Source organism: Chiloscyllium plagiosum, unplaced genomic scaffold (assembly GCF_037043375.1).
Source record: "Chiloscyllium plagiosum isolate Xiang-an unplaced genomic scaffold, Cpla_swu_hap1 HiC_scaffold_3, whole genome shotgun sequence".
Classification (NCBI taxonomy): domain Eukaryota; kingdom Metazoa; phylum Chordata; class Chondrichthyes; order Orectolobiformes; family Hemiscylliidae; genus Chiloscyllium; species Chiloscyllium plagiosum.
In genome coordinates this window covers 142,072,649-142,086,345 of record NW_028270141.1, presented here as the reverse complement: position 1 = coordinate 142,086,345, position 13,697 = coordinate 142,072,649, and the positions used below count along the sequence as shown (strand labels likewise).

Genomic DNA, 13,697 nt, shown 5'->3' with positions numbered 1-13,697 from the left:
CCCTGTAATCTCCTAAGATCCTCATCACATTTCACCCTGCCACCCAGCTGATGAAATTTGCGAATGTTATTGCTAATACCATCTTGTATATCCTGAAGATAGATTGTAAAAAGCTGCGGTCCCAGTACTGATCCGTGCGGTACCCCACTGGTCAGTGCCTGGCATTCCGAAATGAAGGGGTGGAGGAGTGTGGAAGGATGAGAGAATGCAGGCTGCGGCCCTATGAAGCAGGGGGAGGGCTTGCAGTTGGCCTGTGTGGGGATGTGGGAGACTACAGGAGCCTGGTGGGCAAGGGCTGGCTGAAAGGCAGCTGGAGGGACGGAGGGAGGGAAGCACGCACGGAGGAGGAAGAGCAAAGAGAAAAGAGAAAAAAAAGCCAAAGGGGATAAAGAGAAAGAGCAACAAAGAAAATGTGGCTGGCCAGCACGCCTTGAAGTAGGGAGAAAAGGGAGGGGCCAGCGCCTGCGGCCATACTAGTCTGAAAACGCCTGATCTCGGAAGCTAAGCAGACTCAGGCCTGGTTAGTACTTGGATGGGAAACCGCCTGGGAATACCAGGTGCAGTAGGCTTTTTCCGCCAGCAGTGGCTGCTCAAGTCACCCCTCTGCACTTGTCTTGTGCCAGGCAATGGAGCGGCAGGTTATTTTTGCTGCTGCTGCTGTGCCTGGCATCAGTCTCCTGCAGGCACGAGACACGGAGGGGAGGAGAGCGGAGCGCTGCCAAAATCAGCAAGAAAGGCGGAAAGAAAGGGATTGGGGCTGCACGCTGTCTGCGGGTGGCAGTCAGGAAAGGCGGACAATAGACAATAGGTGCAGGAGTTGGCCATTCTGCCCTTCCAGCCTGCACCACCATTCAATATGATCATGGCTGATCATCCTTAATCAGTATCCTGTTCCTGCCTTATCTCCATAACCCTTGATTCCACTATCCTTGAGAGCTCTATCCAACTCTTTCTTAAATGAATCCAGAGACTGGGCCTCCACTGCCCTCTGGGGCAGAGCATTCCACACAGCCACCACTCTCTGGGTGAAGAAGTTTCTCCTCATCTCTGTCCTAAATGGTCTACCCCGTATTTTTAAGCTGTGTCCTCTGTTTCGGCACTCACCCCGCAGCGGAAACATGTTGCCTGCCGCCAGAGTGTCCAATCCTTTGATCATCTTATATGTCTCAACCAGATCCCCTCTCAGTCTTCTAAACTCAAGGGTACACAAGCCCAGTCGCTCCAGTCTTTCAGTGTAAGGTAATCCCGCCATTCCAGGAATTGACCTCGTGAACCTACGCTGCATTCCCTCAATAGCCAGAATGTCTCTCCTCAAATTTGGAGACCAGAACTGCACACAGTACTCCAGGTGTGGTCTCACCAGGGCCCTGTACAGCTGCAGAAGGACCTCTTTGCTTCTATACTCAATCCCTCTTGTTATGAAGGCCAGCATGCTATTAGCCTTCTTCACTACCTGCTGTACCTGCATGCTTACCTTCATTGAGTGGTGTACAAGAACCCCCAGATCTCTCTGTACTGCCCCTTTACCTAAATTGATTCCACTTAGGTGGTAATCTGCCTTCCTGTTCTTGCCACCAAAGTGGATAAGGATCCATTTATCCACGTGAAAGTGCATCTGCCATGCATCTGAGCACTCACTTAACTTGTCCAGGTCACCCTGTAATCTCCTAACATCCTCATCACATTTCACCCTGCCACCCAGCTGATGAAATTTGCGAATGTTATTGCTAATACCATCTTGTATATCCTGAAGATAGATTGTAAAAAGCTGCGGTCCCAGTACTGATCCGTGCGGTACCCCACTGGTCAGTGCCCGGCATTCCGAAATGGAGGGGTGGAGGAGTGTGGAAGGATGAGAGAATGCAGGCTGCGGCCCTATGAAGCAGGGGGAGGGCTTGCAGTTGGCCTGTGTGGGGATGTGTGAGACTACAGGAGCCTGGTGGGCAAGGGCTGGCTGAAAGGCAGCTGGAGGGACGGAGGGAGGGAAGCACGCACGGAGGAGGAAGAGCAAAGAGAAAAGAGAAAAAAAAGCCAAAGGGGATAAAGAGAAAGAGCAAGAAAGAAAATGTGGCTGGCCAGCACGCCTTGAAGTAGGGAGAAAAGGCAGGGGCCAGCGCCTATGGCCATACTAGTCTGAAAACGCCCGATCTCGTCTGATCTTGGAAGCTAAGCAGACTCAGGCCTGGTTAGTACTTGGATGGGAGACCGCCTGGGAATACCAGGTGCAGTAGGCTTTTTCCGCCAGCAGTGGCTGCTCAAGTCACCCCTCTGCACTTGTCTTGTGCCAGGCAATGGAGCGGCAGGTTATTTTTGCTGCTGCTGCTGTGCCTGGCATCAGTCTCCTGCAGGCACGAGACACGGAGGGGAGGAGAGCGGAGCGCTGCCAAAATCAGCAAGAAAGGCGGAAAGAAAGGGATTGGGGCTGCACGCTGTCTGCGGGTGGCAGTCAGGAAAGGCGGACAATAGACAATAGGTGCAGGAGTTGGCCATTCTGCCCTTCCAGCCTGCACCACCATTCAATATGATCATGGCTGATCATCCTTAATCAGTATCCTGTTCCTGCCTTATCTCCATAACCCTTGATTCCACTATCCTTGAGAGCTCTATCCAACTCTTTCTTAAATGAATCCAGAGACTGGGCCTCCACTGCCCTCTGGGGCAGAGCATTCCACACAGCCACCACTCTCTGGGTGAAGAAGTTTCTCCTCATCTCTGTCCTAAATGGTCTACCCCGTATTTTTAAGCTGTGTCCTCTGTTTCGGCACTCACCCCGCAGCGGAAACATGTTGCCTGCCGCCAGAGTGTCCAATCCTTTGATCATCTTATATGTCTCAACCAGATCCCCTCTCAGTCTTCTAAACTCAAGGGTACACAAGCCCAGTCGCTCCAGTCTTTCAGTGTAAGGTAATCCCGCCATTCCAGGAATTGACCTCGTGAACCTACGCTGCATTCCCTCAATAGCCAGAATGTCTCTCCTCAAATTTGGAGACCAGAACTGCACACAGTACTCCAGGTGTGGTCTCACCAGGGCCCTGTACAGCTGCAGAAGGACCTCTTTGCTTCTATACTCAATCCCTCTTGTTATGAAGGCCAGCATGCTATTAGCCTTCTTCACTACCTGCTGTACCTGCATGCTTACCTTCATTGAGTGGTGTACAAGAACCCCCAGATCTCTCTGTACTGCCCCTTTACCTAAATTGATTCCACTTAGGTGGTAATCTGCCTTCCTGTTCTTGCCACCAAAGTGGATAAGGATCCATTTATCCACGTGAAAGTGCATCTGCCATGCATCTGAGCACTCACCTAACTTGTCCAGGTCACCCTGTAATCTCCTAACATCCTCATCACATTTCACCCTGCCACCCAGCTGATGAAATTTGCGAATGTTATTGCTAATACCATCTTGTATATCCTGAAGATAGATTGTAAAAAGCTGCGGTCCCAGTACTGATCCGTGCGGTACCCCACTGGTCAGTGCCCGGCATTCCGAAATGGAGGGGTGGAGGAGTGTGGAAGGATGAGAGAATGCAGGCTGCGGCCCTATGAAGCAGGGGGAGGGCTTGCAGTTGGCCTGTGTGGGGATGTGGGAGACTACAGGAGCCTGGTGGGCAAGGGCTGGCTGAAAGGCAGCTGGAGGGACGGAGGGAGGGAAGCACGCACGGAGGAGGAAGAGCAAAGAGAAAAGAGAAAAAAAAGCCAAAGGGGATAAAGAGAAAGAGCAAGAAAGAAAATGTGGCTGGCCAGCACGCCTTGAAGTAGGGAGAAAAGGCAGGGGCCAGCGCCTACGGCCATACTAGTCTGAAAACGTCTAATCTCGGAAGCTAAGCAGACTCAGGCCTGGTTAGTACTTGGATGGGAGACCGCCTGGGAATACCAGGTGCAGTAGGCTTTTTCCGCCAGCAGTGGCTGCTCAAGTCACCCCTCTGCACTTGTCTTGTGCCAGGCAATGGAGCGGCAGGTTATTTTTGCTGCTGCTGCTGCTGTGCCTGGCATCAGTCTCCTGCAGGCACGAGACACGGAGGGGAGGAGAGCGGAGCGCTGCCAAAATCAGCAAGAAAGGCGGAAAGAAAGGGATTGGGGCTGCACGCTGTCTGCGGGTGGCAGTCAGGAAAGGCGGACAATAGACAATAGGTGCAGGAGTTGGCCATTCTGCCCTTCCAGCCTGCACCACCATTCAATATGATCATGGCTGATCATCCTTAATCAGTATCCTGTTCCTGCCTTATCTCCATAACCCTTGATTCCACTATCCTTGAGAGCTCTATCCAACTCTTTCTTAAATGAATCCAGAGACTGGGCCTCCACTGCCCTCTGGGGCAGAGCATTCCACACAGCCACCACTCTCTGGGTGAAGAAGTTTCTCCTCATCTCTGTCCTAAATGGTCTACCCCGTATTTTTAAGCTGTGTCCTCTGTTTCGGCACTCACCCCGCAGCGGAAACATGTTGCCTGCCGCCAGAGTGTCCAATCCTTTGATCATCTTATATGTCTCAACCAGATCCCCTCTCAGTCTTCTAAACTCAAGGGTACACAAGCCCAGTCGCTCCAGTCTTTCAGTGTAAGGTAATCCCGCCATTCCAGGAATTGACCTCGTGTACCTACGCTGCATTCCCTCAATAGCCAGAATGTCTCTCCTCAAATTTGGAGACCAGAACTGCACACAGTACTCCAGGTGTGGTCTCACCAGGGCCCTGTACAGCTGCAGAAGGACCTCTTTGCTTCTATACTCAATCCCTCTTGTTATGAAGGCCAGCATGCTATTAGCCTTCTTCACTACCTGCTGTACCTGCATGCTTACCTTCATTGAGTGGTGTACAAGAACCCCCAGATCTCTCTGTACTGCCCCTTTACCTAAATTGATTCCACTTAGGTGGTAATCTGCCTTCCTGTTCTTGCCACCAAAGTGGATAAGGATCCATTTATCCACGTGAAAGTGCATCTGCCATGCATCTGAGCACTCACCTAACTTGTCCAGGTCACCCTGTAATCTCCTAACATCCTCATCACATTTCACCCTGCCACCCAGCTGATGAAATTTGCGAATGTTATTGCTAATACCATCTTGTATATCCTGAAGATAGATTGTAAAAAGCTGCGGTCCCAGTACTGATCCGTGCGGTACCCCACTGGTCAGTGCCTGGCATTCCGAAATGAAGGGGTGGAGGAGTGTGGAAGGATGAGAGAATGCAGGCTGCGGCCCTATGAAGCAGGGGGAGGGCTTGCAGTTGGCCTGTGTGGGGATGTGGGAGACTACAGGAGCCTGGTGGGCAAGGGCTGGCTGAAAGGCAGCTGGAGGGACGGAGGGAGGGAAGCACGCACGGAGGAGGAAGAGCAAAGAGAAAAGAGAAAAAAAAGCCAAAGGGGATAAAGAGAAAGAGCAACAAAGAAAATGTGGCTGGCCAGCACGCCTTGAAGTAGGGAGAAAAGGGAGGGGCCAGCGCCTGCGGCCATACTAGTCTGAAAACGCCTGATCTCGGAAGCTAAGCAGACTCAGGCCTGGTTAGTACTTGGATGGGAAACCGCCTGGGAATACCAGGTGCAGTAGGCTTTTTCCGCCAGCAGTGGCTGCTCAAGTCACCCCTCTGCACTTGTCTTGTGCCAGGCAATGGAGCGGCAGGTTATTTTTGCTGCTGCTGCTGTGCCTGGCATCAGTCTCCTGCAGGCACGAGACACGGAGGGGAGGAGAGCGGAGCGCTGCCAAAATCAGCAAGAAAGGCGGAAAGAAAGGGATTGGGGCTGCACGCTGTCTGCGGGTGGCAGTCAGGAAAGGCGGACAATAGACAATAGGTGCAGGAGTTGGCCATTCTGCCCTTCCAGCCTGCACCACCATTCAATATGATCATGGCTGATCATCCTTAATCAGTATCCTGTTCCTGCCTTATCTCCATAACCCTTGATTCCACTATCCTTGAGAGCTCTATCCAACTCTTTCTTAAATGAATCCAGAGACTGGGCCTCCACTGCCCTCTGGGGCAGAGCATTCCACACAGCCACCACTCTCTGGGTGAAGAAGTTTCTCCTCATCTCTGTCCTAAATGGTCTACCCCGTATTTTTAAGCTGTGTCCTCTGTTTCGGCACTCACCCCGCAGCGGAAACATGTTGCCTGCCGCCAGAGTGTCCAATCCTTTGATCATCTTATATGTCTCAACCAGATCCCCTCTCAGTCTTCTAAACTCAAGGGTACACAAGCCCAGTCGCTCCAGTCTTTCAGTGTAAGGTAATCCCGCCATTCCAGGAATTGACCTCGTGAACCTACGCTGCATTCCCTCAATAGCCAGAATGTCTCTCCTCAAATTTGGAGACCAGAACTGCACACAGTACTCCAGGTGTGGTCTCACCAGGGCCCTGTACAGCTGCAGAAGGACCTCTTTGCTTCTATACTCAATCCCTCTTGTTATGAAGGCCAGCATGCTATTAGCCTTCTTCACTACCTGCTGTACCTGCATGCTTACCTTCATTGAGTGGTGTACAAGAACCCCCAGATCTCTCTGTACTGCCCCTTTACCTAAATTGATTCCACTTAGGTGGTAATCTGCCTTCCTGTTCTTGCCACCAAAGTGGATAAGGATCCATTTATCCACGTGAAAGTGCATCTGCCATGCATCTGAGCACTCACTTAACTTGTCCAGGTCACCCTGTAATCTCCTAACATCCTCATCACATTTCACCCTGCCACCCAGCTGATGAAATTTGCGAATGTTATTGCTAATACCATCTTGTATATCCTGAAGATAGATTGTAAAAAGCTGCGGTCCCAGTACTGATCCGTGCGGTACCCCACTGGTCAGTGCCCGGCATTCCGAAATGGAGGGGTGGAGGAGTGTGGAAGGATGAGAGAATGCAGGCTGCGGCCCTATGAAGCAGGGGGAGGGCTTGCAGTTGGCCTGTGTGGGGATGTGTGAGACTACAGGAGCCTGGTGGGCAAGGGCTGGCTGAAAGGCAGCTGGAGGGACGGAGGGAGGGAAGCACGCACGGAGGAGGAAGAGCAAAGAGAAAAGAGAAAAAAAAGCCAAAGGGGATAAAGAGAAAGAGCAAGAAAGAAAATGTGGCTGGCCAGCACGCCTTGAAGTAGGGAGAAAAGGCAGGGGCCAGCGCCTATGGCCATACTAGTCTGAAAACGCCCGATCTCGTCTGATCTTGGAAGCTAAGCAGACTCAGGCCTGGTTAGTACTTGGATGGGAGACCGCCTGGGAATACCAGGTGCAGTAGGCTTTTTCCGCCAGCAGTGGCTGCTCAAGTCACCCCTCTGCACTTGTCTTGTGCCAGGCAATGGAGCGGCAGGTTATTTTTGCTGCTGCTGCTGTGCCTGGCATCAGTCTCCTGCAGGCACGAGACACGGAGGGGAGGAGAGCGGAGCGCTGCCAAAATCAGCAAGAAAGGCGGAAAGAAAGGGATTGGGGCTGCACGCTGTCTGCGGGTGGCAGTCAGGAAAGGCGGACAATAGACAATAGGTGCAGGAGTTGGCCATTCTGCCCTTCCAGCCTGCACCACCATTCAATATGATCATGGCTGATCATCCTTAATCAGTATCCTGTTCCTGCCTTATCTCCATAACCCTTGATTCCACTATCCTTGAGAGCTCTATCCAACTCTTTCTTAAATGAATCCAGAGACTGGGCCTCCACTGCCCTCTGGGGCAGAGCATTCCACACAGCCACCACTCTCTGGGTGAAGAAGTTTCTCCTCATCTCTGTCCTAAATGGTCTACCCCGTATTTTTAAGCTGTGTCCTCTGTTTCGGCACTCACCCCGCAGCGGAAACATGTTGCCTGCCGCCAGAGTGTCCAATCCTTTGATCATCTTATATGTCTCAACCAGATCCCCTCTCAGTCTTCTAAACTCAAGGGTACACAAGCCCAGTCGCTCCAGTCTTTCAGTGTAAGGTAATCCCGCCATTCCAGGAATTGACCTCGTGAACCTACGCTGCATTCCCTCAATAGCCAGAATGTCTCTCCTCAAATTTGGAGACCAGAACTGCACACAGTACTCCAGGTGTGGTCTCACCAGGGCCCTGTACAGCTGCAGAAGGACCTCTTTGCTTCTATACTCAATCCCTCTTGTTATGAAGGCCAGCATGCTATTAGCCTTCTTCACTACCTGCTGTACCTGCATGCTTACCTTCATTGAGTGGTGTACAAGAACCCCCAGATCTCTCTGTACTGCCCCTTTACCTAAATTGATTCCACTTAGGTGGTAATCTGCCTTCCTGTTCTTGCCACCAAAGTGGATAAGGATCCATTTATCCACGTGAAAGTGCATCTGCCATGCATCTGAGCACTCACCTAACTTGTCCAGGTCACCCTGTAATCTCCTAACATCCTCATCACATTTCACCCTGCCACCCAGCTGATGAAATTTGCGAATGTTATTGCTAATACCATCTTGTATATCCTGAAGATAGATTGTAAAAAGCTGCGGTCCCAGTACTGATCCGTGCGGTACCCCACTGGTCAGTGCCCGGCATTCCGAAATGGAGGGGTGGAGGAGTGTGGAAGGATGAGAGAATGCAGGCTGCGGCCCTATGAAGCAGGGGGAGGGCTTGCAGTTGGCCTGTGTGGGGATGTGGGAGACTACAGGAGCCTGGTGGGCAAGGGCTGGCTGAAAGGCAGCTGGAGGGACGGAGGGAGGGAAGCACGCACGGAGGAGGAAGAGCAAAGAGAAAAGAGAAAAAAAAGCCAAAGGGGATAAAGAGAAAGAGCAAGAAAGAAAATGTGGCTGGCCAGCACGCCTTGAAGTAGGGAGAAAAGGCAGGGGCCAGCGCCTACGGCCATACTAGTCTGAAAACGTCTAATCTCGGAAGCTAAGCAGACTCAGGCCTGGTTAGTACTTGGATGGGAGACCGCCTGGGAATACCAGGTGCAGTAGGCTTTTTCCGCCAGCAGTGGCTGCTCAAGTCACCCCTCTGCACTTGTCTTGTGCCAGGCAATGGAGCGGCAGGTTATTTTTGCTGCTGCTGCTGCTGTGCCTGGCATCAGTCTCCTGCAGGCACGAGACACGGAGGGGAGGAGAGCGGAGCGCTGCCAAAATCAGCAAGAAAGGCGGAAAGAAAGGGATTGGGGCTGCACGCTGTCTGCGGGTGGCAGTCAGGAAAGGCGGACAATAGACAATAGGTGCAGGAGTTGGCCATTCTGCCCTTCCAGCCTGCACCACCATTCAATATGATCATGGCTGATCATCCTTAATCAGTATCCTGTTCCTGCCTTATCTCCATAACCCTTGATTCCACTATCCTTGAGAGCTCTATCCAACTCTTTCTTAAATGAATCCAGAGACTGGGCCTCCACTGCCCTCTGGGGCAGAGCATTCCACACAGCCACCACTCTCTGGGTGAAGAAGTTTCTCCTCATCTCTGTCCTAAATGGTCTACCCCGTATTTTTAAGCTGTGTCCTCTGTTTCGGCACTCACCCCGCAGCGGAAACATGTTGCCTGCCGCCAGAGTGTCCAATCCTTTGATCATCTTATATGTCTCAACCAGATCCCCTCTCAGTCTTCTAAACTCAAGGGTACACAAGCCCAGTCGCTCCAGTCTTTCAGTGTAAGGTAATCCCGCCATTCCAGGAATTGACCTCGTGTACCTACGCTGCATTCCCTCAATAGCCAGAATGTCTCTCCTCAAATTTGGAGACCAGAACTGCACACAGTACTCCAGGTGTGGTCTCACCAGGGCCCTGTACAGCTGCAGAAGGACCTCTTTGCTTCTATACTCAATCCCTCTTGTTATGAAGGCCAGCATGCTATTAGCCTTCTTCACTACCTGCTGTACCTGCATGCTTACCTTCATTGAGTGGTGTACAAGAACCCCCAGATCTCTCTGTACTGCCCCTTTACCTAAATTGATTCCACTTAGGTGGTAATCTGCCTTCCTGTTCTTGCCACCAAAGTGGATAAGGATCCATTTATCCACGTGAAAGTGCATCTGCCATGCATCTGAGCACTCACCTAACTTGTCCAGGTCACCCTGTAATCTCCTAACATCCTCATCACATTTCACCCTGCCACCCAGCTGATGAAATTTGCGAATGTTATTGCTAATACCATCTTGTATATCCTGAAGATAGATTGTAAAAAGCTGCGGTCCCAGTACTGATCCGTGCGGTACCCCACTGGTCAGTGCCTGGCATTCCGAAATGAAGGGGTGGAGGAGTGTGGAAGGATGAGAGAATGCAGGCTGCGGCCCTATGAAGCAGGGGGAGGGCTTGCAGTTGGCCTGTGTGGGGATGTGGGAGACTACAGGAGCCTGGTGGGCAAGGGCTGGCTGAAAGGCAGCTGGAGGGACGGAGGGAGGGAAGCACGCACGGAGGAGGAAGAGCAAAGAGAAAAGAGAAAAAAAAGCCAAAGGGGATAAAGAGAAAGAGCAACAAAGAAAATGTGGCTGGCCAGCACGCCTTGAAGTAGGGAGAAAAGGGAGGGGCCAGCGCCTGCGGCCATACTAGTCTGAAAACGCCTGATCTCGGAAGCTAAGCAGACTCAGGCCTGGTTAGTACTTGGATGGGAAACCGCCTGGGAATACCAGGTGCAGTAGGCTTTTTCCGCCAGCAGTGGCTGCTCAAGTCACCCCTCTGCACTTGTCTTGTGCCAGGCAATGGAGCGGCAGGTTATTTTTGCTGCTGCTGCTGTGCCTGGCATCAGTCTCCTGCAGGCACGAGACACGGAGGGGAGGAGAGCGGAGCGCTGCCAAAATCAGCAAGAAAGGCGGAAAGAAAGGGATTGGGGCTGCACGCTGTCTGCGGGTGGCAGTCAGGAAAGGCGGACAATAGACAATAGGTGCAGGAGTTGGCCATTCTGCCCTTCCAGCCTGCACCACCATTCAATATGATCATGGCTGATCATCCTTAATCAGTATCCTGTTCCTGCCTTATCTCCATAACCCTTGATTCCACTATCCTTGAGAGCTCTATCCAACTCTTTCTTAAATGAATCCAGAGACTGGGCCTCCACTGCCCTCTGGGGCAGAGCATTCCACACAGCCACCACTCTCTGGGTGAAGAAGTTTCTCCTCATCTCTGTCCTAAATGGTCTACCCCGTATTTTTAAGCTGTGTCCTCTGTTTCGGCACTCACCCCGCAGCGGAAACATGTTGCCTGCCGCCAGAGTGTCCAATCCTTTGATCATCTTATATGTCTCAACCAGATCCCCTCTCAGTCTTCTAAACTCAAGGGTACACAAGCCCAGTCGCTCCAGTCTTTCAGTGTAAGGTAATCCCGCCATTCCAGGAATTGACCTCGTGAACCTACGCTGCATTCCCTCAATAGCCAGAATGTCTCTCCTCAAATTTGGAGACCAGAACTGCACACAGTACTCCAGGTGTGGTCTCACCAGGGCCCTGTACAGCTGCAGAAGGACCTCTTTGCTTCTATACTCAATCCCTCTTGTTATGAAGGCCAGCATGCTATTAGCCTTCTTCACTACCTGCTGTACCTGCATGCTTACCTTCATTGAGTGGTGTACAAGAACCCCCAGATCTCTCTGTACTGCCCCTTTACCTAAATTGATTCCACTTAGGTGGTAATCTGCCTTCCTGTTCTTGCCACCAAAGTGGATAAGGATCCATTTATCCACGTGAAAGTGCATCTGCCATGCATCTGAGCACTCACTTAACTTGTCCAGGTCACCCTGTAATCTCCTAACATCCTCATCACATTTCACCCTGCCACCCAGCTGATGAAATTTGCGAATGTTATTGCTAATACCATCTTGTATATCCTGAAGATAGATTGTAAAAAGCTGCGGTCCCAGTACTGATCCGTGCGGTACCCCACTGGTCAGTGCCCGGCATTCCGAAATGGAGGGGTGGAGGAGTGTGGAAGGATGAGAGAATGCAGGCTGCGGCCCTATGAAGCAGGGGGAGGGCTTGCAGTTGGCCTGTGTGGGGATGTGTGAGACTACAGGAGCCTGGTGGGCAAGGGCTGGCTGAAAGGCAGCTGGAGGGACGGAGGGAGGGAAGCACGCACGGAGGAGGAAGAGCAAAGAGAAAAGAGAAAAAAAAGCCAAAGGGGATAAAGAGAAAGAGCAAGAAAGAAAATGTGGCTGGCCAGCACGCCTTGAAGTAGGGAGAAAAGGCAGGGGCCAGCGCCTATGGCCATACTAGTCTGAAAACGCCCGATCTCGTCTGATCTTGGAAGCTAAGCAGACTCAGGCCTAGTTAGTACTTGGATGGGAGACCGCCTGGGAATACCAGGTGCAGTAGGCTTTTTCCGCCAGCAGTGGCTGCTCAAGTCACCCCTCTGCACTTGTCTTGTGCCAGGCAATGGAGCGGCAGGTTATTTTTGCTGCTGCTGCTGTGCCTGGCATCAGTCTCCTGCAGGCACGAGACACGGAGGGGAGGAGAGCGGAGCGCTGCCAAAATCAGCAAGAAAGGCGGAAAGAAAGGGATTGGGGCTGCACGCTGTCTGCGGGTGGCAGTCAGGAAAGGCGGACAATAGACAATAGGTGCAGGAGTTGGCCATTCTGCCCTTCCAGCCTGCACCACCATTCAATATGATCATGGCTGATCATCCTTAATCAGTATCCTGTTCCTGCCTTATCTCCATAACCCTTGATTCCACTATCCTTGAGAGCTCTATCCAACTCTTTCTTAAATGAATCCAGAGACTGGGCCTCCACTGCCCTCTGGGGCAGAGCATTCCACACAGCCACCACTCTCTGGGTGAAGAAGTTTCTCCTCATCTCTGTCCTAAATGGTCTACCCCGTATTTTTAAGCTGTGTCCTCTGTTTCGGCACTCACCCCGCAGCGGAAACATGTTGCCTGCCGCCAGAGTGTCCAATCCTTTGATCATCTTATATGTCTCAACCAGATCCCCTCTCAGTCTTCTAAACTCAAGGGTACACAAGCCCAGTCGCTCCAGTCTTTCAGTGTAAGGTAATCCCGCCATTCCAGGAATTGACCTCGTGAACCTACGCTGCATTCCCTCAATAGCCAGAATGTCTCTCCTCAAATTTGGAGACCAGAACTGCACACAGTACTCCAGGTGTGGTCTCACCAGGGCCCTGTACAGCTGCAGAAGGACCTCTTTGCTTCTATACTCAATCCCTCTTGTTATGAAGGCCAGCATGCTATTAGCCTTCTTCACTACCTGCTGTACCTGCATGCTTACCTTCATTGAGTGGTGTACAAGAACCCCCAGATCTCTCTGTACTGCCCCTTTACCTAAATTGATTCCACTTAGGTGGTAATCTGCCTTCCTGTTCTTGCCACCAAAGTGGATAAGGATCCATTTATCCACGTGAAAGTGCATCTGCCATGCATCTGAGCACTCACCTAACTTGTCCAGGTCACCCTGTAATCTCCTAACATCCTCATCACATTTCACCCTGCCACCCAGCTGATGAAATTTGCGAATGTTATTGCTAATACCATCTTGTATATCCTGAAGATAGATTGTAAAAAGCTGCGGTCCCAGTACTGATCCGTGCGGTACCCCACTGGTCAGTGCCCGGCATTCCGAAATGGAGGGGTGGAGGAGTGTGGAAGGATGAGAGAATGCAGGCTGCGGCCCTATGAAGCAGGGGGAGGGCTTGCAGTTGGCCTGTGTGGGGATGTGGGAGACTACAGGAGCCTGGTGGGCAAGGGCTGGCCTGAAAGGCATCTGGAGGGACGGAGGGAGGGAAGCACGCACGGAGGAGGAAGAGCAAAGAGAAAAGAGAAAAAAAAGCCAAAGGGGATAAAGAGAAAGAGCAAGAAAGAAAATGTGGCTGG

The 13,697-nt window shown here is 51.7% G+C and overlaps 3 non-coding genes and 5 pseudogenes across 3 annotated transcripts; all 8 read left to right on the top strand.

The window, feature by feature from the left end:
• The first annotated feature begins 460 nt into the window (after positions 1-460).
• On the top strand, positions 461-569 carry LOC148151673 (5S ribosomal RNA; annotated as a pseudogene).
• Positions 570-2,115: 1,546 nt separating this feature from the next.
• Positions 2,116-2,234, top strand: LOC148151672 (5S ribosomal RNA). Its single transcript, XR_015755726.1, has one exon. It is a non-coding gene; the product is annotated as a 5S ribosomal RNA (ribosomal RNA).
• Positions 2,235-3,780: 1,546 nt separating this feature from the next.
• On the top strand, positions 3,781-3,889 carry LOC148151671 (5S ribosomal RNA; annotated as a pseudogene).
• A 1,549-nt stretch (positions 3,890-5,438) lies between these two features.
• Positions 5,439-5,547, top strand: LOC148151670 (5S ribosomal RNA; annotated as a pseudogene).
• A 1,546-nt stretch (positions 5,548-7,093) lies between these two features.
• LOC148151669 (5S ribosomal RNA) lies at positions 7,094-7,212 on the top strand. The gene has a single exon (XR_015755725.1). It is a non-coding gene; the product is annotated as a 5S ribosomal RNA (ribosomal RNA).
• Positions 7,213-8,758: 1,546 nt separating this feature from the next.
• LOC148151668 (5S ribosomal RNA) lies at positions 8,759-8,867 on the top strand (annotated as a pseudogene).
• Positions 8,868-10,416: 1,549 nt separating this feature from the next.
• Positions 10,417-10,525, top strand: LOC148151667 (5S ribosomal RNA; annotated as a pseudogene).
• A 1,546-nt stretch (positions 10,526-12,071) lies between these two features.
• Positions 12,072-12,190, top strand: LOC148151666 (5S ribosomal RNA). The gene has a single exon (XR_015756312.1). It is a non-coding gene; the product is annotated as a 5S ribosomal RNA (ribosomal RNA).
• The last annotated feature ends 1,507 nt before the right edge of the window (positions 12,191-13,697 follow it).